Source organism: Convolutriloba macropyga, chromosome 1, assembly GCF_964194025.1.
Source record: "Convolutriloba macropyga chromosome 1, txConMacr16.3, whole genome shotgun sequence".
Taxonomy (NCBI): domain Eukaryota; kingdom Metazoa; phylum Xenacoelomorpha; order Acoela; family Convolutidae; genus Convolutriloba; species Convolutriloba macropyga.
This window is the reverse complement of record NC_134468.1, coordinates 88690390-88718249: the sequence shown is the minus strand read 5'-3', so window position 1 is coordinate 88718249 and position 27860 is coordinate 88690390. Positions and strand designations below refer to the sequence as shown.

The window sequence follows — 27860 nt, the reverse complement described above, 5'->3', positions numbered from 1 at the left end:
TGCCGAAGATGCCAACCTCTCTTATTGTACAGCGATAACGGAAAAAAATTTGTCGGCGCCTCCGAAGAGCTGAAGAGGTTGGTTAAGGCTTTAGACAAAGACAAGATTTATAAAGCCCTAGCTGCAATCAAAACGACATGGACATTTAACCCACCGTACGGCCTTCTTTTCGGTGGCTTGTCGGGGCGATTGATTCAGAACGCCAGAGGAAACTAAAGATGATGTTGGTTTATCTCATATTTTTTTGCTGTAGCTGTTTCAAAATATTGTGTTCTCTTAAACAATCAACGCATTCAAAAGAAGACAAAATTTAGACGCCAAGAGGAAATTGAGAAACTTGAATCCAATAATCAACTAAAACGGGCTCCTACGATCTAGTGGCCGTCGCCTATTTGCTCCAACAGAATTGGAGATCAAAATATATCCAATAATCTTGGAAGCATAGGAAAAGATCGCTAGACTATACCTTGAACATGCTCACAGAATTTGTGCTCATTAAGCAACGGAACCGGTCAAATCATTTGTACAACAACGTTACTACGTCATCGGACTGCGACAAACACTCCTATCAATAAAATACCGATGTTTTCTGTTTCGCCGTTTTGACACTCAGAATATACAACCAATAATGGCCCCCCTTCCTGCATTCATCTTCCCCATAGAAGAAACCAAATTTCCGTTCGCCAACACAGGCTTGGACTTTTATGGCTCGTTTTATAGTGAAGACAAAAAAAAATAACCGAGAAACACTATGGACTTTTTATTACATGCCTTGTTACGCGAGCAGTCCATTTAGAGACATGTCCAGATATAAATACAGACACCTTCCTCAATGCATATCGACGGTTCACCTGCCGAAGATGCCAACCTCTCTTATTGTACAGCGATAACGGAAAAAAATTTGTCGGCGCCTCCGAAGAGCTGAAGAGGTTGGTTAAGGCTTTAGACAAAGACAAGATTTATAAAGCCCTAGCTGCAATCAAAACGACATGGACATTTAACCCACAGTACGGCCTTCTTTTCGGTGGCTTGTGGGAGCGATCGATTCAGAACGCCAGGAGGACACGAAAGATGATGTTCGTTTATCTCAAATTTTTTTGCTGAAGTTGTTTCAAAATATTGTGTTCTTTTCGACAATCAACGCATTAAAAAGAAGACAAAAGTTAGACGCCAAGAGGGAATTGAGGAACGTGAATCCAATAATCAACCAAAAGGACTCCTACGATCTAATGGCCGTCTCCTATTTGCTCCAACAGAATTGGAGATCAAAAAATGTCCAATAATCTTGGACGCATAGGAAATTATCGCTAGAATATACCTTAAACATGCTCACAGAATATGCGCTCATTAAGCAACGGAACCGGTCAAAGCATTTTTACAATAACGTTACTACGTCATCGGACTTCGACAAACACTCTTATCAATAAAAAACCGATGTTTTCTTCTGTTTCGCCGTTTTGACGCTCGGAAAATACAACCAATAATGGCCCCACTTCCTGCATTCCACTTCCCCATAGGAGAAACCAAATTTTCGTTCACCAACACAGGCTTGGACTTTTTTGGCTCGTTTTATACTGAAGACAAACAAAATAAAATTGAGAAACACTATGGACTTATTTTTACATGCCTCGTTACGCGAGCAGTCCATTTAGAGACACATTCAGATTTAAATACAGACAACTTCCCCAGTGCATATCGCTGGTTCACCTGCCGAAGATGCCAACCTCTTTTATTGTACAGCGATAACGGAAAAACATTTGTCGGCGCCTCCGAAGAGCTGAAGAAGTCGGTTAAGTCTTTAGACAAAGACAAGCTTTATAAAACCCTAGCTGCAGTCAAAACTACATGGACATTTAACCCACCGTACGGCCTTCTTTTCGGTGGCTTGTCGGGGCGATTGATTCAGAACGCCAAGAGGAAACTAAAGATGATGTTGGTTTATCTCATACTTTTTTGCTGTAGCTGTTTCAAAATATTGTGTTCTCTTAAACAATCAACGCATTCAAAAGAAGACAAAAGTTAGACGCCAAGAGGAAATTGAGAAACTTGAATCCAATAATCAACTAAAACGGGCTCCTACGATCTAGTGGCCGTCGCCTATTTGCTCCAACAGAATTGGAGATCAAAATATATCCAATAATCTTGGAAGCATAGGAAAAGATCGCTAGACTATACCTTGAACATGCTCACAGAATTTGTGCTCATTAAGCAACGGAACCGGTCAAATCATTTGTACAACAACGTTACTACGTCATCGGACTGCGACAAACACTCCTATCAATAAAATACGATGTTTTCTGTTTCGCCGTTTTGACACTCAGAATATACAACCAATAATGGCCCCCCTTCCTGCATTCATATTCCCCATAGAAGAAACCAAATTTCCGTTCGCCAACACAAGCTTGGACTTTTATGGCTCGTTTTATAGTGAAGACAAAAAAAATAACCGAGAAACACTATGGACTTTTTATTACATGCCTTGTTACGCGAGCAGTCCATTTAGAGACATGTCCAGATATAAATACAGACACCTTCCTCAATGCATATCGACGGTTCACCTGCCGAAGATGCCAACCTCTCTTATTGTACAGCGATAACGGAAAAAAATTTGTCGGCGCCTCCGAAGAGCTGAAGAGGTTGGTTAAGGCTTTAGACAAAGACAAGATTTATAAAGCCCTAGCTGCAGTCAAAACCACATGGAAAATTAACCCACAGTACGGCCTTCATTTCGGTGGCGACTGGGAGCGATTGATTCAGAGCGCCAAGAGGACACTCTTGATCATTCTAGGATCTAATTGTCTCTCCTTTGACATCTTTGAGACAATAATGGTTGAAGTTGAATCAATCCCGAACTCCAGACCCTTGACAAACGTTTCCGACCAGCCTGAAAACGAAGAACCACTCACTCCGACCCATTTCTTCATTCAACGCCCATACAGTTCCCTGCCACCCGGAAACTTTGGAGATCAAAAGCCAGCTTGTTTCAAGAACTGGAAGCACGTTCAGCAGTTGATGAACCACGTGTGGCGACGTTTCATTAAGGATTACCTGCCAACATTACTCTAGAGACGTAAATGGACAGACAACAACCAGCCTCCTCTGAAAGTTGGTGATGTTGTGTGGGTACTCAAAGACTTAACGCCGAGAGGAATTTGGCTCCTTGGAAGAGTTGTGGATACATCCCCTGGACGAGACGGTGAAGTACGAGTTACAAAGGTAAAAACGGCTTACGGCTCGTTCGTGCGTCCGGTAGCCGGCCTCGCACGGGATTTTTTCTCTGTAGTTTTTTTTTAATTCACACTTTCGCTCCGGCTTTAGGCAACATGAGCTACATCCACCCCCTTTGATATTATTGCCCTTACAGAATTTTCATTTCCATTTATATAGCTTCAAGGACACCGCATCAAACGACAATCAAGATGATCTTCAACCCCTGCCCTCCTTCATGGAGCATGTTCCCAATCACCTTGTGAACTCAAGAAAAACATTAACTTTGCCGATGATTACTTTACCGCCAAAAACCTGACAGTTACTCTTTCCCGAAAACATCCGACAAGAAGTCGCAACCAAATAAGAGCAACCAAAAGTCTAGAATATATGTTTCAGTACAGTTTGAGATTTTGTTTTTATTCAATAATGATTCGTGTTCTTGGCTGTTTTTTCCACTTGTAGAGTTAAGGTGGCAATCCGTTTGTCTTCTTAATCAAATGCATCTGTTTTCAGCTGGTTTCGGTTGTATTATCCTGCGTGTGTATTTTAACGCCGCTACTTCTATTGATCGGTTATGGCCTGTATGCAGCAGTTGATATGTCCTTTTCACGTATCACTCACCTTTTTCATGTGGGGAGTATACAGGGTTACAGTATGGGGGCTGCAATTCTTGCTAGTTTTTTTGAGATAATGGTCTGTGGAGTTCTGAGGTTTTCCTGGCTATTGATTTTCTGGCAACATTCCGTTGTAGTCTAATATGGAAGTTTTGCCTCTGATTTTAGTATTGAAGTTTTACTTTTGATGTATTTGTGTGGGTCGTATAGAGTGGCATCTGAAGGTGAGACGTCAGTCATGGTTGCATTCTGACTCCCCGAGAACAAATTTGAACACTGTATATGTAAGTCTAACGTGAGGAGATGTCATTTGAGGCTTAGTCGATTCAGGTAAAACCGTTTGATAATCTCAGAAGAAATACTTTTACTTGAAGCTGTTGTTAAAATCTTCGTTACCATATTAGAGTGTAACTCTTTCAACTTTACTGCGCTTCAAACGGTTTTTTTGTGTTATTTGCAAAGAGTCTGATTTTGTTTGAAATGGTTGATAAATGTTAAGTGATCTAAGCGTTTCTACACCTGGAGTCGATGTTTATCATTTCTATGTTGTATTTTACTGTTTGTATGACTTGTTCAACTATTCGTGATGCTCTGTGGTCTCCAGCTGAAAAAAAAATTAATTATATAGGGCATCGCAAAATGTTTCAAGTGTTTTTAACATGAAAGATTCTGTTCGTTTGCGCCGTTTTAAGACCGTGTGTTCCTATAATGTTTTCAAAATCAAGTTTGCCTGTATCAGCATCCATTTTTTATGCTCGGGCGTGTGGACATCAGTAATAGCAACAAACTGAAAATAGTATATATAAGTTTTTGCGCTAGTCCAAGATTAGGCTGCCATTCCCGGGGCGAGGTGGTAGAACTATGACTCGACAAAACGTCGTCTGGGGGGGTGTCATTCCGGGTCGTTAAATACACGGACCCGGAAGAAGTTAATGACCCGGTAAGTCGAATCATATATCTGGTATTTCAGAACAATGACCCGGTCTTTCTATTCATAAATCTGGTATTTCGGAACAATGACCCGGTCTGTCGAGTCACAATCCTACCGTTTCGAATCATAAATCAACCTAATTCGATTCATGCAGCCCCTACTTCGAATCATAAATCTACATAATTCGAGTCATGCATCTCGTATTTCGAATCATAAATCCACATAATTCGAGTCATGCATCTTGTATTTCGAATCATAAATCAGGTATTTCGGAACAATGACCCGGTCTTTCGATTCATAAATTTGGTATTTCGGAACAATGACCCGGTCTGTCGAGTCATAATCCTACCGTTTCGAATCATAAATCAACCTAATTCGATTCATGCGGCCCCTACTTCGAATCATAAATCTACATAATTCGAGTCATTCATCTCGTATTTCGAGAGCTGAAATAGGTTAAATACTGTCGGAAAAAATCTACAGTTGAACTAACGAACAACTTTTTGAGATTTTCTTGTATGTTTTGGGTGTGTTTCCCTCCTCCTTCTCTCAACCGGGCTGGGGACCGGCTACGGCGGAGTTATGAACATTCAACTATAGGAGATTTTTGAGCAAAGCACTGGCAAAAAACCAGGCCTAAACTCTATCTCCAAAACAAAACAAGACAAAACAAAACAAAACAAAAGCAAACAATAAAATAGTTAAGAACTGTCGGAAACAATAACAAAAACATAATAAATTACAAAATATATTAGATAAAATAAAATAAAGAAAGAAGTAACTTTTTCCAGAGGCAAGCAATACCAGAAATTCTTTTTTCCCTAGATTCTATATACACTTGGAATACTCCATACCGAGTTTGGTTCGATTTGAACAACTCCTTGACCCCATGAAAAAGACCTATTTTTAAAATTCGTTATTCGCGAAATTCGCAAATTTCCGTATGAAAACCCAAGTTTTTTCCTAGGCAAGCTATACCAAAAAATCTTTTCGCTTTAGACTCTAGGTACTCATAGGAGACTCCAAGCCGAGTTTGGTTCACTTTGGACAACTCTAAGACCTAATCAAAAAGACCTATTTTTTAAAATTATTTAAAATTAACTATTCGAATTAATCGCAAATTTCCGTATGAAAAACTAACTTTTTTCCTAGGCAAGCTATGACAAAAATTTTTTTTGCTTTAGACTCTAGGTACACACGGGATACTCTATACCGAGTTTGGTTTGATTTGAACAACTCCTTGACCCGATGAAAAAGACCTATTTTTAAAATTCCTTATTCGAAATAATCGCAAATTTCCGTATGAAAAACTAACTTTTTTCCTAGGCAAGCTATGAAAAAAATTTTTTTTGCTTTAGACTCTAGGTACATACGGGATACTCTATACCGAGTTTGATTTGATTTGGACAACTCCTTGACCCCATGAAAAAGACCTATTTTTAAAATTCGTTATTCGCGAAATTCGCAAATTTCCGTATGAAAACCCAAGTTTTTTTCTAGGCAAGCTATACCAAAAAATCTTTTCGCTTTAGACTCTAGGTACTCATGTGTGTGCGTCTATGTGTGTGTGTTTGTGTCTGTGAGTGCGTGTGTGTGGTTCCTTTGTGTAAGTGTGTGTAAGTGTGCATGTGTGTGCGTCTGTGTGTGCGTGTGCGTACGTGTGTGTGTGTGTGTGTGTGTGTGTGTGTGTGTGTTTGTGTGTGTGTGTGTGTGTGTGTGTGTGCGTACGTGTGTGTGTGTTTGTGTGTGTGTGTGTGTGTGTGTGTGGGTGAATTGTTTATGTGTGTGTGGTGTGTCATGCGTGTCTGCGTGTCCAAGTGTGTTAATAATTCTGTTAGTGTCTGGTCTATTGACTGACTGTCGCGCAGTTTCGCACTGTCTGGTTTGTCGAACCACTGTCGAACAATTTCTGATTGTTCGCGCTATTTCGCACAATTTCGCACAATTTCCCGGAGTGTCGATTCATACTCCAATTATTGTCGGGACTGTCGAGTCATGGGTGTTTTGTGTCTGGATCGTCTGGTTCATACTTCCACGACCTCAACCCGGGTTGTCTACTTTAATTTCCTCATGAGGTTGTGATAGTGGTCTTGTTCATTGATGTTTTGTGCAACGTCCATAGCTTTGAGATCACAGGACAAGTAAACGATGGATGTGCTGAAACTTGCATATTTCTTAAATCTTGATCATACCACCTTCTTGTCTCAGCTGTGTGATATGTATGGACTCAAATCAACTATGTGGTATCTGAATTTTGCTGGTATTAGCACAGTCTGTGATACCTGAGTACATTGTACATTAAATATATTTATTTGGTGCAGTATATTTCAGATGATGAATTTATTTAATTCATTTCATTTGCCCTTCAATTCGTATTTCATTCCTGTTCATACTTCATGTCACAAGTTAGTTTCATTTCATTTATGTTTTTTCCCGCTTCGTGATCACACATGCCTTGTTCGTAAGTACTTGAATTTATACTTTCGCTAATCCAATTCAAATTCAGTTGCTCTTCTCGCTTCGCGAACTCGCACCGCAAGTTGAAGTAAAAGGACTAAGTTCCAATTTCGCTCCGCGAATCTCAATTATCGTAGTACAAAACTAACGCACACCGCAAGTGCCTACCGAAACACAATAGCGTACGACATGGCGCAGCAATCAATTACGCGTACATTGCACGGAATACATGCATTTTGGGACAAACCGACACCCGACCTTCCTCTTCGCTGGGAAAATTCGAGAGTAAAATATAAGCTGGCACTTCTCGCAAAAAAGAAAAAACGAATATCATTCTGGACACTTTTCTTGGAGCAAAACTTGAGATGGTGGACCTCCCTTTGGAACCCATCTACGAGCAGACAATAGTTGGTTCTTCGGCACAATCCGAGAGAGACAGAAATGCTCGTAACGCACAGGAGAAAATGAATTGACAGAACAAATGTCAACGTTTGATTGAAATCGGCATCATGTGCGGGGATAAGTCTTGGCCACTAGCAGACCGGAAAATAGTCTCTTTACTCTACTTGAGCATTGTAGTTGACGGAAGACCGGTTTTGAATTGCAACAACCCGCATATAATGAAAGAGGTTTGGAAGATTGTATAGGCTGCATTTATTCGACCCCGGAACATAAAATTTGATCGCCGTGTCTTCTTGATTCCGAAACAACTTCCGAGTGAAAATGTCAAACATTTCTATGGTAAATTTAAAGAATTAGCAGAAAACTGCGAATTTAAAAAAAGGGGAAACCTTGATACATGGTATGTTCATCGCCAGTTTGATTGATCCTCAGATCCAAACCAAGCCCCTTAAACAAACAGTAGAGCCGGGACAAGCGTTGGAATTGGCAATTAATATGGAACTCGGGATGCGAAATCAACATCAAATACAACAAAACAAGAATACCCTCATCCCGGCAAGCTTGAACGCAATTCAATTCCCAGCTAGCTCGCGTTCATCGAATCGGTCACTCTCAAACAATTTCACAAACAAGACAATTGCTCACCCCTATATTGTCTAAAATGCGGCGGAATTTGGTCCCCAAATCATCGTGATAAGTGCATCACCAAGGGCAAAACCTGCAACAATTATGGATTAATAAATCACTTCGCAGAGGTTTTGTCGAAAACCAAAGAAGTCAAAGCCCCAGAAGCCCAAGGAAAGATCTGTGAACACAGTGGACAAAAAACAGCACCCTGAAGATTCGGTGAATTTTCTTCAATCATCAAAACTATATGAATCCGACTACAGCAGCCAGGAGGACAATATGTTTGCTCTCATCCAAAACGATATTGCAAAAATCGATCCTATAAACAAGCCACTCAAAACAGCCAATATTTCGGCTACTCTGCTGGTGGACTATAGTAGTGCGCGTAGTATTCTGAATCGGTCTCTCGCGTCGCAGGTAGTAAAAAACCAGCGCATACGTTTTTCGGGTTCACGATAACGCCACTCCGCAACTCAGGACCTTCTCAAATGAACTGATTCGCATTGAAAGTAAAGTACAAGCTCGTTTCCAGCAATGGATGAACTTCACATTCGGCCACGTTCATGGTCGCCGCCGATGGCCTGAAGTCACTAATCGGTCGAAATTTGATCGACCAACTAGGACTAGCTGCAACTCAATCGGCCTCAGATGAAGATATGGTCAACCCGAGGTATTTTAGCGGACGATAAGTGGCTCAATGGCTACTGCAGCGACATTGAGGTTGAGATTGGAATCACTCAGGCAACGCAGGAGGCTAGTGAAAGGGAAAGAGAGAGCACGGACGTGGAGTCCAGATTCCTCCGTTCAGGTGCCTGCAGGTCGATACCACGTACAGAACTAGCAGTACAACTCAAACTCGCCTGAAAGATTTATGGTAAAAGACGATCCATGAAGAATCTGGAGGGAATAAACAAAATTCTTGCTCCCGACTCAAACAATTTAAAAGTAAGCCCCAAAATCTCGACGATGGAGGAGCAGGAAAACCCATAGTCGCTGTGCGGAACAGTGATATAGCCAAATTTGGAACACTTCAGGCGAAGCAGTCACCACTAAAAGTTTACGCAGATCGACGTGGGCCGCGAACTTGCGAGAAGTTGGTGGACGAACAGATTCAGAGCCATGCGAAGTAATTCACCCGCAAACTAAAGGGTGACCAGAGGACGAAACAACGTAGGCGCGATCCCGGTACTGGACTTTCATCTTCCCAATCATACATATCACGCGCGATGCGAGGGCGCATACTGAAAATCCCTAATTTCCCAGCAATTTGAAACCAACCTCACGAAGACCAAGCAGCTTGACACAGCGAACTGATACTACCGCCACAATTAGCATCGTTGTCAGCACTACAATAAGTCGCACCTGCAGTCCCCACAACGCAAGGCAAACGTGCATCAGACAGGAACCGCCATAGTCCGTCTTATTACGGTTTCAACTATTCTTCTTCTGATTCGACTATCACAGCACCGCTAAAATGACCACGCCGAGCGGGAGACCTCGAAAACTCTCAATTCCCACCCGCATCGATTGTAGAGACAGTTCAGACAACTTTGATTCAACAACCCAATGATGCAAACATCTCCCCTGTCATTAGTGCAGTATCACCTCCTGATCCGCGTGTTCGCCTCATAATCGACCAGCAGACCCCGACCATGGATGACAGCGCTAGATCGATGTCAGTTTAGAAAGCAGAGAATATAGAGATTCAGGAGTGAACCGTATCCGAATCACTAAACTGAGAAATTTTCGAAGTCGCAATTTAGTACTACTTTATTTTTAGATATGATAACCAGTACAATTTTTTATATATATTTAGCCGGTGACCAATTGTTAAGTTATGAATATTGTTATTACTATTATTCAGAAAGAAAAAAATGAACAACAAAAACAATTTTTCTTTTTCACAACAAGGGGTATATGATACCAGAGTACACTGTACATTCGATCTATTTATTTGGTGCAGTAACTGTCATATGATGTATTTAATTAATTCATTTCATTTGCCCTTCAATTCCTATTTCATTCCTATTCATACTTCATGTCACAGGTTAGTTTTATTTCCCTTATCTTTTGTTTCCCGCTTCGTGATCGGACATGCCCGATCAGACGTTCATGCTCTTTGTTTGTAAGTACTTGAAGTTATACTTTCGCTAATCCAATTCAAAATCAGTTGCTCTTTTCTCTTCGCGAACTCGCACCGCAAGCTGAAGTAAAAAGCCTAAGTTCCAATTTCGCTCCGCTAATCACAATTTTCGTAGTACAAAGCTAAAGCCCACCGCAAGTGGGTACCGAAACATAATAGCGTACGACAAGGTCTCATCAATTAGGAGGAGGCATGAAGTGGTATCATTGAATTGGTATCGTAAATCATATAACTATTGCTGCAATGGATTTTTAAATGAGGTTGAGTCTTGTTTGTGGAGAAAAATGTCTGAGTTTTTTTTTCATTGTTGATCTTTCATGATGCGTTCAGAAAACATTTTGAGCACCAGCACTTTGGGTATGTTTTTTCTATAAATGGGGTTCATCCGAAGAGTATGTTTCCAATAAATAAGGATAAGCAAAATATCAGCGTTGGGATTGGATTCGTATTTATGTAATGCGATCATTGAATATTAGTTTAATCAAAATTTCACGGTTGCTGTTACTTTTGGGTTGTTGTTGGCGGAGTATAAATCCCAGGTGGATTAGTGCATCGCAAACTGTCAGGACTTTGTTTGTTTGAAGAAACAACGAGGAGGTATGTAGCAGATGAGGTGAAATTACGGTTTCTTACTTTTTATTTGATAGCTCCTGATGCAAATATCTCCATTAGCTGAGGTAATATTGAGTTGATTTCTATGAGGCTTTTGGCATTTTTTTTCTGTTTTGACTCATTGCTGGCTTCCGTTACCAATAGGCTACCTTATTTTGCGTCTTGGGTGCTGGTTCGTATCCAGACTTCTTAAATGTGTTCCTATCATCCAATTGTTGGGATCTATTTAAAATATCATGTATGTGATTTATTGATTAATTATCAAGTGTTTCCTTTAATCCTCTTTGTTTGTGTCTATTACGCCATGCCTTGTGTTATTATGTGAGCGGGTGTTATTATGTGTTGGGACCCATCTCCCCACTTTAGCAAAATGGCCTTTCTTTTGTACTTTTTGGCATTTGTTGTCTTTCGCGAGACTTACTTCAAGCTGTCAAGTAGTGATAGTGGTTCCACTTTCGCAACAGCTTGAACTTTTTTTGGTCTTTTACATCGCTGGATTGGCCTTTGCTGTGTGTCATTCTGGTGTTTTGTTTGCTGTTAATCAATATATGTTTGCTGTCTAACACTCTCAGAAAAAGTCTTTTTTCATATATAAGTCTTTCTTTGTACTCTGTATGAGAGTTCAACTGTTATTGCTTATGGGTTTGGGATGTTAATGGTATTAGCTGTTTGTCTTGTCTGGAGCACTAATTTGTCGCGCCTACTTTCCTATATTCATTACTAGCGTCCTTACTGCCTTCCTCAGCACCCGTTTCAACCCAACTGATGTATTTTAACCTGGTTGTTTTGAGTAGACTAAGTCTGTTGCGGTGAGTTTTTCCCTCTAATTCAGAGGTCATCAGACAAAGGTCTCTCCCATCCCAGCAAGAGTGAGACACAGATTATTGTCATTAATTCACAAGGTTCGCATACAGTTTCCAAAACAGTATTAATCAAAAAAGCAGAGTTTAAATATAAGCGAAATATCTATTGCGAATCATATGTAATGAGATTAATATGGTAATTTTGAAAAATTGAAGCAACAAACCTTTGACACTGAAAAATTTTGCAATAAGTTGCCCTCACGAGTTAGAGATTTGAAAGAATAAATGATTCAAAAGCACGCGTTGATTAACTTTCTTTTCGATCACTTTAATATTTAAGCTTAAAATTGACATATCGGTATGACACTAGCCTCTGTCTGAATATGTTATTATTATACCTATATATTATGCCATTTATTTAACTGTTTCCTCCAAAAGAAAAACTTTTAAATGGTGGAACAGTTTCTATCAATATCTCCATAATATTTTTTATTCTCACTTAGTGTTGCTCAATTATCGAAATTCCAATTTTCAACGCTAAGTCGCTTTCCATTGAATGATTTACCGAAAACAATAGAAGTAATATAGAAAAAAAACCTTTTAGAAGGAAGAGCAAGTCAACAATAAAAAAGAGGAATTTTTTACATCGCGCTCTTTGCACAATTTGTTTTGTGTAATGTTTTTTCACTTCAATGTTAGCAGGAGAAGAAACTTTACTACGACGAAATTGTTTCAATTTGATTGTCGAAGTTTATAAGGATGCTTGGTAATGATCCTTTGAGCATAATGCTCTAGAACATAATTATTCTACTAAAACTAAATAATAGCGCATTAGGAGATCTGTAGTTATTGAGACTACGAGATAAAACAAGCAAAATAATAAACGAACAAAAAACATTAAATACAAACAAATCAAAAAGTCGATTTAAAAGAAAACAGATTAGTAACAGATTTAAAAAGTATCACATAAAACTAAAGACTAGATATAAAACTTCAAACTAGACATATAACTTAAACTGCACTGTTAAGCAAATGCACCCTGCAATTCATGAGACTAAGCAACATCAATGAATGCAGGAAGCTGAGCAAAGAGTGGCAAATATCGAAATCTTTTTCAAAAACTGATAACCGCAAAAAACATTTCATCAATATTCTTTCAAATAAAAAATAAATTAAATTCTAATAGAAACCCTTGAGAAGCCAATGGGAGCTGTTTTTAGCGAGTTTAAAACACAATAATACAAAACAACAACAAATACAGAAAAAACACAACAAAATAGCGAACAAAGACATTGTTGACGCCATATAAATCCTTAAGCTGTTGACTGGAATGATTAAGTACTTGGGTCTCATTTTGTTTGAACAGCAAAATGAAGCTTATAAAAAAAGCCGTGTGTAAAACTATTGAAAAATTTTTAGGTTAACAAAAAAGTTTATAACACAAAAACAGTTAAAATCAAAGTTTGTTTCACAACAAAGTTGAAGGGACATTTACTTTATCAGACAAAGTTAAAAGTTTATACAAAGTAGAAGAAGTAGATCAAAATTTTGTCGAAATTTTTCTAAGCAAACAAACTCAAAATCATCAAAAGCGTTAGCTATGCGCTGAAAATACTAACTTAGCTCACTTTTATCTGGAAATTTTTTGAGACTGGTCATTATTATGTATTTGGAGTGATAGTTATCTTTTTTTGAAGTGATAAAGATATTATGCATTTGCTGCTGTTGTATTCATTATCAGCCCGAGCTTACTAGCTGACTATTTTATATTTTGAATACTCGCCCAAACAGAGGAGAGATTGCTTGATCCATTGTAGTGTTATTGAGAACTTTTACACAAACTTTTTCTTACCTAATGAGGGTGCAGTAAAAAGTGAAGAGTGAAGTAAAGCAGAACAGATAGAAATCAGAAACAGAAGATAGATATACCCTTCGTTAACTAATATTTCGTAGTGAAGTCAATCGTATGTAAGGTCAAAATACAGCATCATTGTGCCGTCTGAGAAATCATTAAGCTCTTTAAAAAATAAGTGGTCCCTGCCGAGTTGTTTGTTGTTTCTTTTCTTCTTAGTGACCAAAGTTCTCAAAACCTCATAATCAAGCTGATCTTAACAATAGAAATTTTTTAAAGGAAAAGAGTTCACCGTTTGTAATATTTTACGGCAATCACAAGTTTTATGGCTAAATTTATTTAAAATTTAAACATTTTAGCTATTGTGTGAGTTTAATTAAAATTTTAAAACCAACAAACCGGGTCGCGTTTTTGAGTCTGCCTTAACGTGCTAAACATTGACGATAAAAAATGAGAATTGACGATAAAAAATGAAAATGACAAAATCGGCTTCCACAGAAGATTGGAGTCGGATGTGGATGTTCAAAAAGAAACCTCTGAATTTGAGATGTAAACGAGGACAAGAAACTGATATATTCTGTGACACTTTTACCAGCTTTTAAATTAGCTTTCCTGTGATGATTTTTGTGGTGCAGTTAGATCAAAAATTATTTAAGCATGATTTTGTTTAAAAAGTCGAAGTTTTTAAACTGTGATTCTTAGTGTAGGCTTGCACCATCTCGAATGAGACAATCGCAGACCAAAATGACCTCTATCAGATTCAAGTCCACAAGAATCAGCGTCTGGCCATACTGTCCAGCATTTTTAAGGTCGCACAGCAATGTCATTTTTAGCGCAGAGAGAGCAGATAGGTGAGCGGGAGTGACTCTGATCAGAGATCGATTCGGTCTCTGGCCTCAACCTGGGTTGTGTGTTGAAGAATTGAGAAAAATTTAAGGATGGATTCTTACTCTTCTTGCTTCCATTAACGGCGGTGGGGTGAGTATGGGTACGGGGGGGGGGGGGGGGGGTCGACGAATTGAAAACTATTAAACTATACCTGACTTTTTGGTCGATCAGGTGAATGACATTTTGCCGGAACGATTTAAATAAGAAAGTAAAAAAATTTTGTATGTTAATCAAGTTCTCAAACATTGACTCAAAAATCAAAGTTTAATCAACTAAACTGCAGTAAACTTTGGTAACTTTTCACATTATACAACGCAAGAAATGTTCAGCGGCCATTCGATAATTTTTACTGAACTTATTATAAAAGCGAACGACTTTATTGGCATAACAAAATTGGCACAAGCAAGAAGAATCTTGAGAGCTTTTTACTCTTTTTATCGCGCTGGCTTACAACCTCTTTACTAGCTGTTATGCTCAAAGAATCCATCATTATGAGGTCAAATGTAAAAACTAACATTGAACCATTCAAAAAGATTACGACTAATGCAATTAGCTGAACTATTTGAAACTTCAACACCAGAGTTATCGAACAAAGAGTACGAATTTTAGCTCCGTTTCAATCAATTAGTTAAGAATTGAAGTTGTAACTTATATATTTTTTGAAAAAAAAACTTGTTTGTTACAAGTCAAACTGAATCGTGCAAAGTATATAAAATCAAAGCTAACTGCAGTCAAGTTTCGGTTGAAATTTAATTTGACTCATTTCCATACAAATTTTTTTCTGCTCTTCGTGTTTAGAGGTCGGAGCCGGCAAAAAATGAACAATTGTTGACTTTCTAATTTGCATATATTAAAAATAGGTGGCTTTGAACGGACTTCCAGTATAACTGATTAGTATTGCTTCATATAACTAGATCTCAGGCGATTAAAATAATTTTAATGAGCGTCTGTGTCGGTATGTATGTGTGATTGACGAGTGCTTACGCAATTCTTTTAGGTGTTTCGATTTTGTGAAGACATATAGACTTATCATCACTTAAATTTTTAATTTCATGGGTTCAAGCACCCAGGTTTAGGTGCGCGACCCTGGACAGCTCTGCTCAGACCATTAAGGTCGCTCACCAGTGTCATTGTGTGACCCCAAATTGCAGGGTCTGAGAAACGCTTGAGTCGCACGATCGTCTGGACAATGGTCGAACTGCGGTCCGATCCGAGGACAAAAGTCTGGTCTGATCAGAGAGGTCTAGGGTAGCGCACCTAAACCTGGACCTATATTCAACATAGTTTCATCCTAGATAATACAAGAACGCTCGGTAATGTGCGCTCGCACATGATGATCCGAACCCGCACATTCACGTTTAGACTGAATAGTGTACAGTAGTATATAGGTGAGCTACCCTCCCCGGGGGTGAGGTCCCCAATGTATTAAGATAGGGTATAGCGTAATTTTCAGGAGATAGGGGACTCTCACATGTATTAAGATAGGGTATAGATAGCATGTATTAAGATAGGGTACATGTATTAAGATTAGGAATAGATCTCCATGTATTAAGATTAGGAATAGATCTCCATGTATTAAGATTAGTATGTCCATGTATTAAGATTAGGAATAGGATCTCCATGTATTAAGATTAGTTATAGCCGTTATGCATTAGGATTAGCTTTAGCCGCCGACATGTACTAAGATTAGTTATAGCCAGCGACATGTAATAAGATTGGTTATAGCCGCGGACATGTGTTAAGATTAGTTATAGGTGCCGCCATGTTTTAAGATAGGGTATAGGTTTTGTGCATGTATTTGTGCATGCACATATGCTAGTAGTATAGTTGGTGCAAATGTGGTGGGTAGATTCGGAGACGCTCCTGATTGGCTGAAATTTTGAGGGGAAAATTTCAATTTTTGTGTAGTTATTAAGTGTTTACTTGAGAGCAATAGAATTGGCGTGGGTAATTAATTGCTGTAATTATCTGATGGGTAGTTATGTGACATGTTGAATTTTTGTTTACAAATTTTAGGTCATATTAAATTGTGAAGTTAATTGGAGAGGGTTTTCAATTACCCTAACTATCTTTAGCTGAGGGTTATTATGTGACATGTTGAATTTTGGTTGTTAAGTTTTCGATCAATTGCAAAAATTGTTCCCCTAATTGTTTGAATCAATTGTGTAACAGTTATCTTTTGCGCGCTCATTAATTGGAAAAAGTTCAATGATAGAAAAAAAACTTGAATTGAAATAGTATATAATTACAGACACAGTATAAATGCGATTGTGAAATTTAAAGAACTGTGATATAGCAAAACTTTTTCAGTTATATGTTGAGTAGTGCTGTATGAATACCATCAGTCTGAAAAATGCGCTTAGGGTAGAAATAGGACAGTCCCTTCTTTGTCTGCTCATACGTAGCAACACAATGGTTTATTGTTCTGAACCCTTTATTTGTTGAAGTAAGATTGATAATTTCATCCATCACACGTCGATATTTCTCCATTGGTCCATCTCCGCTCTCTTCTAGTGTTCTTTTGTTGAGATCTTTTCTACTGAACTTGTATTTGTCAGACTGTTTATCGTAGCAACAAATAAGTTTTGCTACAAAGACAAATCATTTCCATACATCTGAAATCTTCCTTGAAAAGCCCTGGTTCCCGTTTATTATGCTTCTTATGCTTAGAGCAACACGTTCTAGGGAAGAAATTTTGAATAGCATCTGCTTGAAAAGAGTCATTACAGTCCTGCTGTCTCAATGCTTCCCATTCTTGTTTTTTAGCAGGTCGAATACAATCATACAAATTCTCATGAGCTAGGGTTAAAAAGAGAGAATCTGTATCCATCTCCAACTCCTCGAATTTGTTGGCATCGCAAAATCCGTCAAAGAAGTTATAGTAGAGCTCCAACATTCCTAGTTTGGCGTACTGAAGTATGAAGAATCCGACTAATATAGGTTCCGCGGTGTTCAATTTTTCATTTTGCTGGTTCAACTTCGTAAAGCTCTTTTGAGACATTGTTCAAACGCTTAAACATTTCCCCATTGATTGCTTTGTGCGTCTTCTCATCATTCAAATATTTGGTCTCTGTATGTTTGTTTCTGTCCATAATCTGATAACCATAAGAGCTATTACCCAATAATTTCATAGTTTCAGCAACAACGCTGGAATTAGGATTTTCATCTCCACCCCTTCTAGCGTCTACCACTGACTGTACAATGGATTTGAAAAATTTTCTAGGCGTGTACAGTACAAATAAATTCTTGTAGATTTCAGACCGAGACTGATGTAGAGATTTAGTAGGGGAGTAATAATTGTTCCATTTTCCAGATTGAAACTTGAAATCAGCATTCGCTGGGGTTGCTTCAGTAAGTTGTTTTCAACAGCGTAATCTCTCATATAATCCCCAATATCAGCTCGACTAACGTTGAATTTTTTACAGATAGGTGGGAAATTTGAAAACTTGTACTTCAAGCCTGCGGGAACTTCCAAATCACATTGTAAGTATCCAAACATCTCTCCATCTCTTATTTTAGCTAGTAAAGACTCTTGCTTCAAAAGAAGTTTGTAAGGAAAGTTCTTTCTGACGTGATTTCTAACATTTTCTTCTTCTTTAACACTTTCTCACCATTTAAACTCCCAGATTTCAGCAATCTTGTATCCTTTACTTTTTAAGTAATCTCTTCTCAATTTATCATGTTCTCTTTTTCTAATCCCTCTCTGCGTTTCCTCTTCCGAGAGACTTGCTTTAGCTTCCCGACAAGGACAGAAACAAAAGTAACAACCCATGGCTTCAAACACCGTATTACAATGTGCGCAAAATCCGTCTACGCTAAAACAATCAATTTTCTTCTGTTTTCCGGTTGTGATTGAAGATATGACATAACCATGTTCTCAATTGTTCGGGATCTGTTTGTTCGAGCCCTGAATTTTTGAGAACCTGTCTCAAGTTCCCATCGAGTGTAAAGTCCAGTGGGCATTTCTTGACACATTGAAAGGGGATAGAGTTGGCTAGCGTCAATACCTACGAAAGATTTAAAGACTTGCAAAGGTTTTCAGAGTTTTGTGTGAAGGTCTAATCAACTACTGCTTTTCTGGTAAAAACAATAGATGGATCACCAGTCATATCGTCACGTATTTTGTCATGTAAATCCTTGTCAGCTTCAACAAATGGAAAAAATTTGTGGTTTGTTGACTTGTGAAGATAGATATTAGCCAAATTTGGAAGAGTGCATACGAGTTTTAACATATCGATACCCTTGTTGTGATAAAACTCCATCATTTTTTGCATTGCCTCCAGTGTTGGAAGAACATCTTTGTTGTTGTACCACTTGACAAAATCTCTGAATGTAGCCATTTGCTCTTGCTCCCAGACCACTTTCAGGTAATTGTAATAGTCAATTCCAGATGGAGTAACATTTTTCAACCTCAACTTTTTTAATGACTTTTGTTGAGAACATCCACCGTTAAGCAATTTAGTGAAATCAGTAAATTCCTTCTCCAGTGGATTATGATTTCTCAGTTTGCTAAAGAAACAGTCGTAAGGAGGGAGAAAAGTTGCATCGAGCTTTTCGGGAGAGTCAAGCCACTCATAGGGGAAGAATCCTTTAGTCTCACTTGTCTTGTATGCTTTACGGAAAGAATCAAGTGAGGTAGCTCCACCGGGAAAATTGAGGATATCGAGAAATCGTTCATCACCAAATTTAAGAGAAACAAAATGATTTGCCTTTTTAATAACAGTAGGTTGAAAGTCGTGCTCATGAATTAGATAGGGCAGGAGATAGGACTTAATGAGATATATATCATATTTTCCATTATTGAATCCGAACACAGGTAAAGTATTCACATAACGCTCGAAGTGTTGATGTAAATCCAAAATCTGGTTTTTCTGCATTTGGAGAAATTGCGTAGACATATCAGCTTCATCATCTTCTTCGACACGTTCATCTTCACACTCAAAAGCTGAAGCGTTTTGATCCTCTCTTTTAATTAAATTTTCCCAAATTGCGTGAATTCGTGCTCTGATTATTGCTTCAATAGAGGAAAACTTTGTCCGCATTTCAGTTTTATTTTTTTGCTAAGTCTTCAATAGCTTCAAGAAAAGATGTAATGAGAGCCTTCGGATCTTTATCGCATAGGAAGACAGGTTCATCAATTAAATTGGAGGAAATCGAGACAGAGATTGGTTCATGCTTTCCAATCCAAATGGTTGTGTTTGTATCTTTTGATTGCTCGGAGGGTACACATATCGATTCAAAATCAAAAATAGCCAAGTTATTGAACAATTTTTGATCATCGTTGTAAGAAATTCCAAATCCATCAAGTTTATCAAATAAGGTCTCGCGCAATATATACACACTCTTTGCACTATCTTTCACATGCTGTGCACTATCTTTACAAGTTCTAAAATGGCGGTTGAATTTTCCCGCTTTCTGAATGAACGTATCGCAACTGGGACAACGGAATCGTTCAAAAAATGTGTTAATATCATCCACATAGCATATGTGGTTGTTGTAACGTAAAAAATTAAAATTTTTCTCATACATTTCAACACTTCTCCTCCCAAGTTCACCAAAAAATCTCCATCTACAATGTCAATATCGTAAATAAATTTGCTGTGCTTTATCGCATTTTCAACAAATACAAGATGGTCGATCGATACCCCTCTGAAATTGATTGCGTCATGTCCAGATTCTTGGAGGAATGCACTAAACAAATATTTTGCATTGGTCTCAAGCTCCGATGATCCATATAAGTGAGCAGCTATAGCCCGGAATAAGCAAGGATAATCTTTGTAAGTCTCGCCGTAGCCATTGGATACAAGACAGTTCACATCTGATCGTCTAAGTAAATGTTCAGCCAGAACAGCATCGATACATCTCATTGGAATGCTTTTTAGGAGAGCGCAGAATATTGTTACATTTATAGTGAGAGCAAATCGCCATTTTGTATTCTCCCGCTCCTGAGCACACGTCTCCACTAAATCTATTTTTCAATCCTGTCCTGAAGATAGACTAAGTCTTCTTTGGAACAGAGTAGATAAGATTTCTCGAATAAGGTGTTGTTCTTGTGAGCGTAGAAGTATCGATACTCGTCTGTATCCACATTTCTTAATATAAATCCTAGAGCCAAGTTTACTTTGGCAGAACAGTTGAGTTTTTCGAATACTTTTTTCAACTTTTTATTAGTTCATGAGGATCGAGCTTGGACAGCTTGAAGTTGAACACTTGATGTCTCCCATTTTCCATCTCAGTATCGTCAAAAAAGTGCTGACAAGCACTAAGTTCTTGTTGCAGCTGCTCGTTGTCTTTTTCCAGTTCCTCTGATTCTAGAACTTCTTTAAACTTTTCACTCGATTTTCACCCAACTTTTGTTGAATTTCAATGCTTTCTCCTCCTGTGATGTTGAAGAGAATAGAAACTCGGAAACTCTTCCAACCATACAGTACACACAGTACTTAGCTTTGCATCCTTAGGAGCGTGATGCTTAGCGATGTGGTAATTCATGTCTTCTTTCATCTTTGTACTGAAATGTGGACATTTGAGACAAAATAAAGTCCCATTATCTCAAGACTGCTTGTGTCTTGCCATATTCTTCTTCACCAGCGTTTTGTTGCTCTTAATGCATTTCATTGGGAGATTTCTGTCGGGAGAAGGCGTTGTTTTGGTACAAGATGAAACAAATTCGGTATTGTGACGAGCGACTTATTGTGAAAATAACAAAGTGAGAATGAAAAAAATTATTTTTGTACAATTAGGGAACGCAGCTATGACGCATCACTCCATATACGGAAATTTATCATTTCCGTTTTAGGAAGCTTGTTGTCATAACCAAACATTCTAGAACATAATGAATAAAGCAATCAGACTCTTCCATTGCGAAATACCTTAAATTTTTATGAACATTCATTTTAAATTTGTGACCTCATTCCTTGGCGTAAACTCAAAAATACCAAATCATTCTTATATATCTTCATAATCTTTTCTATTTTATTTTATATAAGTTTTCATATTTCATCCGGCCATAATCCAAAAACAGACTGACAACAAATTCAAACAAATTGTTCCAATCTTTACAAACTCTGCGATTCAAATTTGTGTCTATCCGCAATTGACAGAATTCGGTGCTTGCAAACAAATCTAGTTGTATTGAAAATTGAAATTAGCACATGAATGTGCTCTTACAACAATGTTAAAGATGTCGCAAACAAATATTCATCCATACTTCAGGAGCAATTTTTTACTGTACAACTTAACGTTATTGTCTTGGAACCTCTCAACCAGTCAAAATCCCGTGTTAAAGAAACTATTTTGAAGATTAACAATTTTATTTTGTGTAATTGTTTCTTAATTTTAACTTTCTTTTACATAAACAGAGTATTGTGTGAAATTTTGCTCATTTGCGAAAAATGTCAATCAAAAATCATTTACAGTTGTTGGAAAAAATATATAAGAGGAAAGAAGGATTTGCCGATGCATGCTTACAAAGTTGAGTAGATTGATGTTGATTCCTACTTTCTCTAAAATTTCTTGGACAATTGCGTTCAGAATAACAGAATAATCCGATTTAGTAAAGTATTTGAATATGCAACATTTCACTATAAATAAGAGCGACATAGTCAGACATTATCATTCTCTTCCGTTTCTTCAAAATTGATTTCACCTCTGTTCCTCATCGTCCTGCTAACTACTCATCAAAACTTTATCCTACATTCACATTCTTCTTATCTACAGAGCTTATTTCAGTTTTAACGTTTATCTGCTTCTAACTTCTATCAATTAATCTGAACAAAATGGAGTTTACTGTGCAAAACAATAGTCTTCTGTACTCATTTTCCTTCACTGAGGAGACTGCTCGGATAAGTGTTAACGACTTATCAAACGGATTATATGAGTCTGTAGTCACTTTACCCATCACTGTGTGGCACATTATTGAACACCAGCGACAACAGTTTGGCACCTATCATCAGGGTCAGCTTCCAATTACGGAGAATCAGCTTGGTACACAAGCGATGGGACACGAAGTTGCTGTATTAGTGGACACCACTATCCTCACGTTGCTGGGACAGAATTTTCGCCGAACTACGTCGCTGGCAACATTCAATATACTTTCCCTTGAGAAAAAGGGCAAATTCCTAACTCTTGGTTCTCTAGCCCGGATGTAAATCAAGTTTTGAGTTCAGTGGAGGAGTCAGGGAATTTGCTTCAAACTGTGTCAGGCTTTGATGGGAGCGAGCTAAGTGTTGATACTAGCACTTGGTCAGCGAATGATCAGCAGAACTTTGATCCGGCACAGTCCTATGGTTCTACTGATATGTCGACTACTCCGTCAATGACAACACCTTACATAGAGGATGGAACAGCCAACAATCCAATTTTGCTGACTGATGAAAATTCAGCAACTTCAATCAGCGCTCAACCAACTGATCCTCCAGTAATATTTGAACATTCTAGACCTTTTGGGAATGGGATTCAAAACTTGACAGAGTATGTTGTGAGAACTCTATTTGAATAGATTTCAGTTGGTACAATTTTTCAGCTTCATTTGTAATCAATCTTAACGGAAAAGTTGTATGTTGATTTATACATTTTCCTGGTGATGAAATTAAACATTCTGTATAACATAATCTTTCTTATGTGATTTCTCTTTTCTAAACCAGCTCATAAGGATATCATCAAATAAAATTTTGATTTTTAAAACTTTGTTACCAAACTTGATATATAACGGAAAGAGCGTTATCAAAACTCGACATTTATCAAAAATTTGATTTTTCAGTTGTTATAGTAAATGAAAACTTTTCATTTTAAAAACTAAAAAATTTCTTCATTTTCTGCGTTAAATTATACCGTAAACTGGTGAAAATCAGGAAAAAAATTGCGCTTTATTGAATCCAATTAGAATCGGTTTTTTTATATTTAAACAAAAAAATTGAATGAAAACTCGACATTTAACAAAAATTTTGTTGAGAAAACTCGACTTTTATTAAAATTAATTGTTTCAAAACCCAACATTTAACAAAAATTTTCCTGAGAAAACTCGACTTTTAAAAGAATAATTTGTTACAAAACTCGACATTTAACAGATTAGAGGTATCAATTTAAACATTCAAGAAAAATATTGTATAAAATGAGAAACTAAATTTTTTGATTTTAAAACTAAAATATAAAACTGATACTATGTAAATCATTGTCAAGCAATTAAAAATTTATTACTTCCTAATTTCAAGATATAACAGAGAGTTATCAATTAAACCATGACCATCTAACAAACAGTCAAAAATTTTTATCAATTCACTCTCATATTTTGAGTTTTTAATAGATTGAATTCTGTCCAGAAATGAAGATCCCATCGTTTGTGTGCTTACATTTTTTTGTTTAGCACGCAGTAGATGTCTCGTGAACTTCTTTCTACTCAATCTTTTTTTGGACACACTAGGTAGCTCCTCAACAAATTTGTTTTCATAATTGTGTTGTACTGCTCTGCATAACTGAGTAAAGACAAGACCCGATTCTTCCAAAACACTGCCAAAAAATTGATGTTTAGATAATGTATATAAACAATCGACTGTCTGATATAAATAAGAAAGATCTTCCAGTTTTGGAAGCAAGTTTTCGGTGGAGGAAGAAAAGAGAACAATGTGATATCAACAGAATTTCAGGGGACAGAAACTGGTGTGTGAGGCAACAACATATTCATTTGTAAGAATATATGATCTATAATCTTTGACAGATACAGATACAAACAACGATTTTCACAAAACTTTTTGTAAAAGTGTGGTAAAACCTGACACATAACTGCTGCCATTCTGTAAAATTATATTGAACCTTCAACTAAGGAAATCAATTTCTTTGGAACTTATATACCAAATAAGGAAAATAACTTTTTTATTATAAAAAAAAGCCGAATTCCAAATAAGGAAATCAACTTATTTATTATAAACGAATTCAAGTTGCAAATAAGGAAAAAAAGTGAAATTCTCATGTGCAATTTCAAACCTCATTTGAACTATGAATCAATTCAAGAAACAGCGGATTAGGACATTTTGATGTTTTACTTGTTCAAAATATTTTCGTCACTACTTCTCTCTAATGCAACACAGACCTGCTAAACACAAAAATGGTTTTTCTATAATGATTCAAAAGTTTTCTTCATTGAAAATTTCTGATTAGAAATCCTTTTCAGGAAAAAGTATAAATAAACACATTTTTCTCTTCCTTTTTAGGAAATTGTGTGAAAACAATGATGTCATTAGCATAAAAGGAAATTGTGTGTTGTAGAGGGTCTTAAATTTTTAAGAAAATCTTTTAATCAACTTCTCGCAGCTTACTCAAGTTACGTAAATGTCTCTCTCCAAAGTATCTCCTTTTTACTCGAACGCTCCATCAATGTTTACAGATTCACAGCCTAAATTGGGTACTGATTTTGTCCCATTTTATATTGACTTTGGCTCTCATCCAAACAGATTTGCTGTGAGATTTACTGTGTCCCAAATATTTAGAAATGGAAAAAAAAATTACTCTGAAACAACTTTTCAAGTCTTCAAAAAAGATAAATGTGGAACATTTGAAAAGTACCAACAATTGAGAATTGGAGAATACGAATTCAAGAAATTTTGTCTCCTGAAGAACGATCTGCTGAATGGAGACTGGGAATTTCGAGAAACTCCAGCTCAATTTGAGAAGAACCCAAAAATGGAAGACGTGCAGCAACAATGTCACAAAGCAAGAGAGATAAGCATTGGAAAAATTCGAAGACTCTACGTTACCTTTATGAAGTACGTTCAGGACAATCGAGCTTCTTTTTATGTCCAGATCCAACTATTGTGTCGCAAAGAGAGCAATGAGTTCAAGAAAGTGACTTACGTCATCTATAAAATGGAAGAATTCACGGAACTGATTGAAAATCTGAAAAATATCTCTAATAATGAACAATTAACATTTCAATAACTACTGCTGCGCAATATTATACTAATTTTTTATATTGAATGATGAATATTTGGTGATTATTTGTATTTGTCTTTCATTAAACAATTTTTCATTTGAAACTTACTTCTTCTTAGAATGAGTTGGGATATTGGACGCTCTAGAAACATTTTCTTAAGTCTCAGAGACAAATCAAAAATTTTTCACTTCAGTTTAAATCACGAGCTTAAAAGGTACTCATATACAGTTCTTGAAGCGCTAAATTTTCCCAATTTGAATAATTTAGACGTAGAGTCCCAAATTTCTGAGTTCAAGTGGGTTATTCATAATGGACTACGCAGAACAACTCTAACATATCGTTCTGACAAACAAGAAATTTTTATCGCTGGAACGAATATCAGTGGAGTTTTCTTACAAAGATTCATTTGAAAAAGGAGGAGTATAAAAATCTAGAAGATCATCTACCAACCCTTCTTTCCTATATAGAAAATTACAAAAAGACTTGCATTTTTAGGGACGAAACAGCTCAGAGTTAATGAATATTGTTATTCTGGTAAACATTTTCAATTGTTACGGAAGCATACTTTCAATGTTTCCAACTAACGAAAAACGTAAAAACTGTTTTTCTCGCAGCTTGTAAAATTTGGGACCGAAATGTCAATTTGGACGAAAATGATCACAAGTTTCCTCAAGGAGGAAGAATTGGATATGGAAACTCTCTTTTGGATTTTTTCTTTGCTAGATCAAAAATTGTTCGTCTACATGCAATTTTACATGATTCTGCTGGAGCTGTAAAAACAACAACAGACGAAGGACCCGGTTATTGTTACATGCTGCCGCAATTACCCAGCTCCTGTCTTCTAGGTCATATAATTGGATTATTCTTTTGTCTCTACATCAAAGTTTGTCATCCTCATATTTTTAAAATACTAGATTGTTAATCATTTGTCAATTAGCTCAGCTAAAAAGAGGATGATATCGTTGTGTTTGATATTGAGTGCTTGGAGCGAACAGTTGTCAAGGAGCTGGGAATTTTCAAGGACGGAATTGTGTTGGGATATACATTCCTCCCACCAAATGACTACAAGCCAACATTTCAAGCAAAGTGGAACACAAAGAATTTACATGGAATCAACTGGAATAATGGAAAAGTTGATTACTCAGATCTTCCAACCATAATTCATCAACCTTGTTCTCCTACAGCCGAATGTTTGGCCAAAGGATTGGAAAAATGTAAAATCCTATCAAATTACTTGTGTAAGGATATGGAAAATTTGGACGATTTTGGATGTCCAAAAGCCTCTAAGTTGATTTCCAAGGAAGATACTATCTGGGAATGTAGTAACTACCTCTTCCGACACAAGAAAACATTACACTGTGCAGAGAAGAATGCTTATTCTTATGGAGCTGGGGTTCTTAGTTTTTTTGACAAAGTTTAGTTTTTGTAAATAATTTTATGTACTTTGATGGTAATGTATCATATTATCGCTTAACTAATTTTTAAAATCATTTTATTCTTTTACAAAACATAGAAAAGTTGCTTCAAAAATTTAAAAAAATTGATCAAATTTTGTCCTAGCGTTACACAGTTATTCTTCATTTCAATTCTGTCGTTTTTCTTAATTTAGAATTTATTTTCCGTTTATATGGTTTCTGTTATTAGTTCTTGTGAAGAGACAGTCTTTTGGATCTCGCTGTTGTATGTTTCTTTTTTATGTTTAGAACCTTTTCTCATTTTTTTATTTATTTACATCGCAATAAAGTTGGAACATTTTTTCTATCGTCTCAACGATGACGTTTAAATGACTGAGCATAAAGATAAAGGATTAAATTTGGGTAATTTAATCTTTGATGATAATAATCAAGAACGACAATCATGGAAATGTTTTGGAAAGACTTGTAATAGGTCTCTAGTCGGTTTTCTGTCCCCATTCTTTTATACTCGTAATTCTGGCCTGTTGTATAGTACGAATAACATTGGCTACAACCTGTGAAGAAACAACAGTTTGGATTGCAATCTTTTCTAGTACAATTGGTTATATTTTACCTTCACCTATAATATGAACAAGATTATTTCCACAAAAGAACGAATTTTTAATTCATTGGTTGGTCCAAGCGGGTCTGGGAAATCTCATCTTACACATGAATGGTTAACAATTGGAACATTTCAACCAGAGTTCGACAGAATTTACTAATTCTGTCAACATTATCAATGAGTTCAAGAAAGTGACTTACGTCAGCTATAAAATGGAAGAATTCACGGAACTGATTGAAAATCTGAAAAATATCTCTAATAATGAACAATTAACATTTCAATAACTACTGCTGCGCAATATTATACTAATTTTTTATATTGAATGGTGAATATTTGGTGGATGAGTATTTGTCTTTCATTAAGCAATTTTTCATTTGAAAC

General features: G+C 36.9%; 1 protein-coding gene across 2 annotated transcripts in view; it reads right to left on the bottom strand.

Moving 5' to 3' along the window:
* The window catches only part of LOC142352934 (uncharacterized), a 38192-nt gene extending 23361 nt beyond the window's left edge, over positions 1–14831 (bottom strand). The window contains exon 1 of one of the 2 annotated variants that reach the window (XM_075405094.1): positions 14691–14831. The gene's annotated coding sequence lies outside the window, so the exon portion shown is untranslated. The remainder of the gene's footprint in view (positions 1–14690) is intronic. The other variant, XM_075405106.1, reaches the window with a different exon arrangement.
* Positions 14832–27860: the final 13029 nt, after the last annotated feature.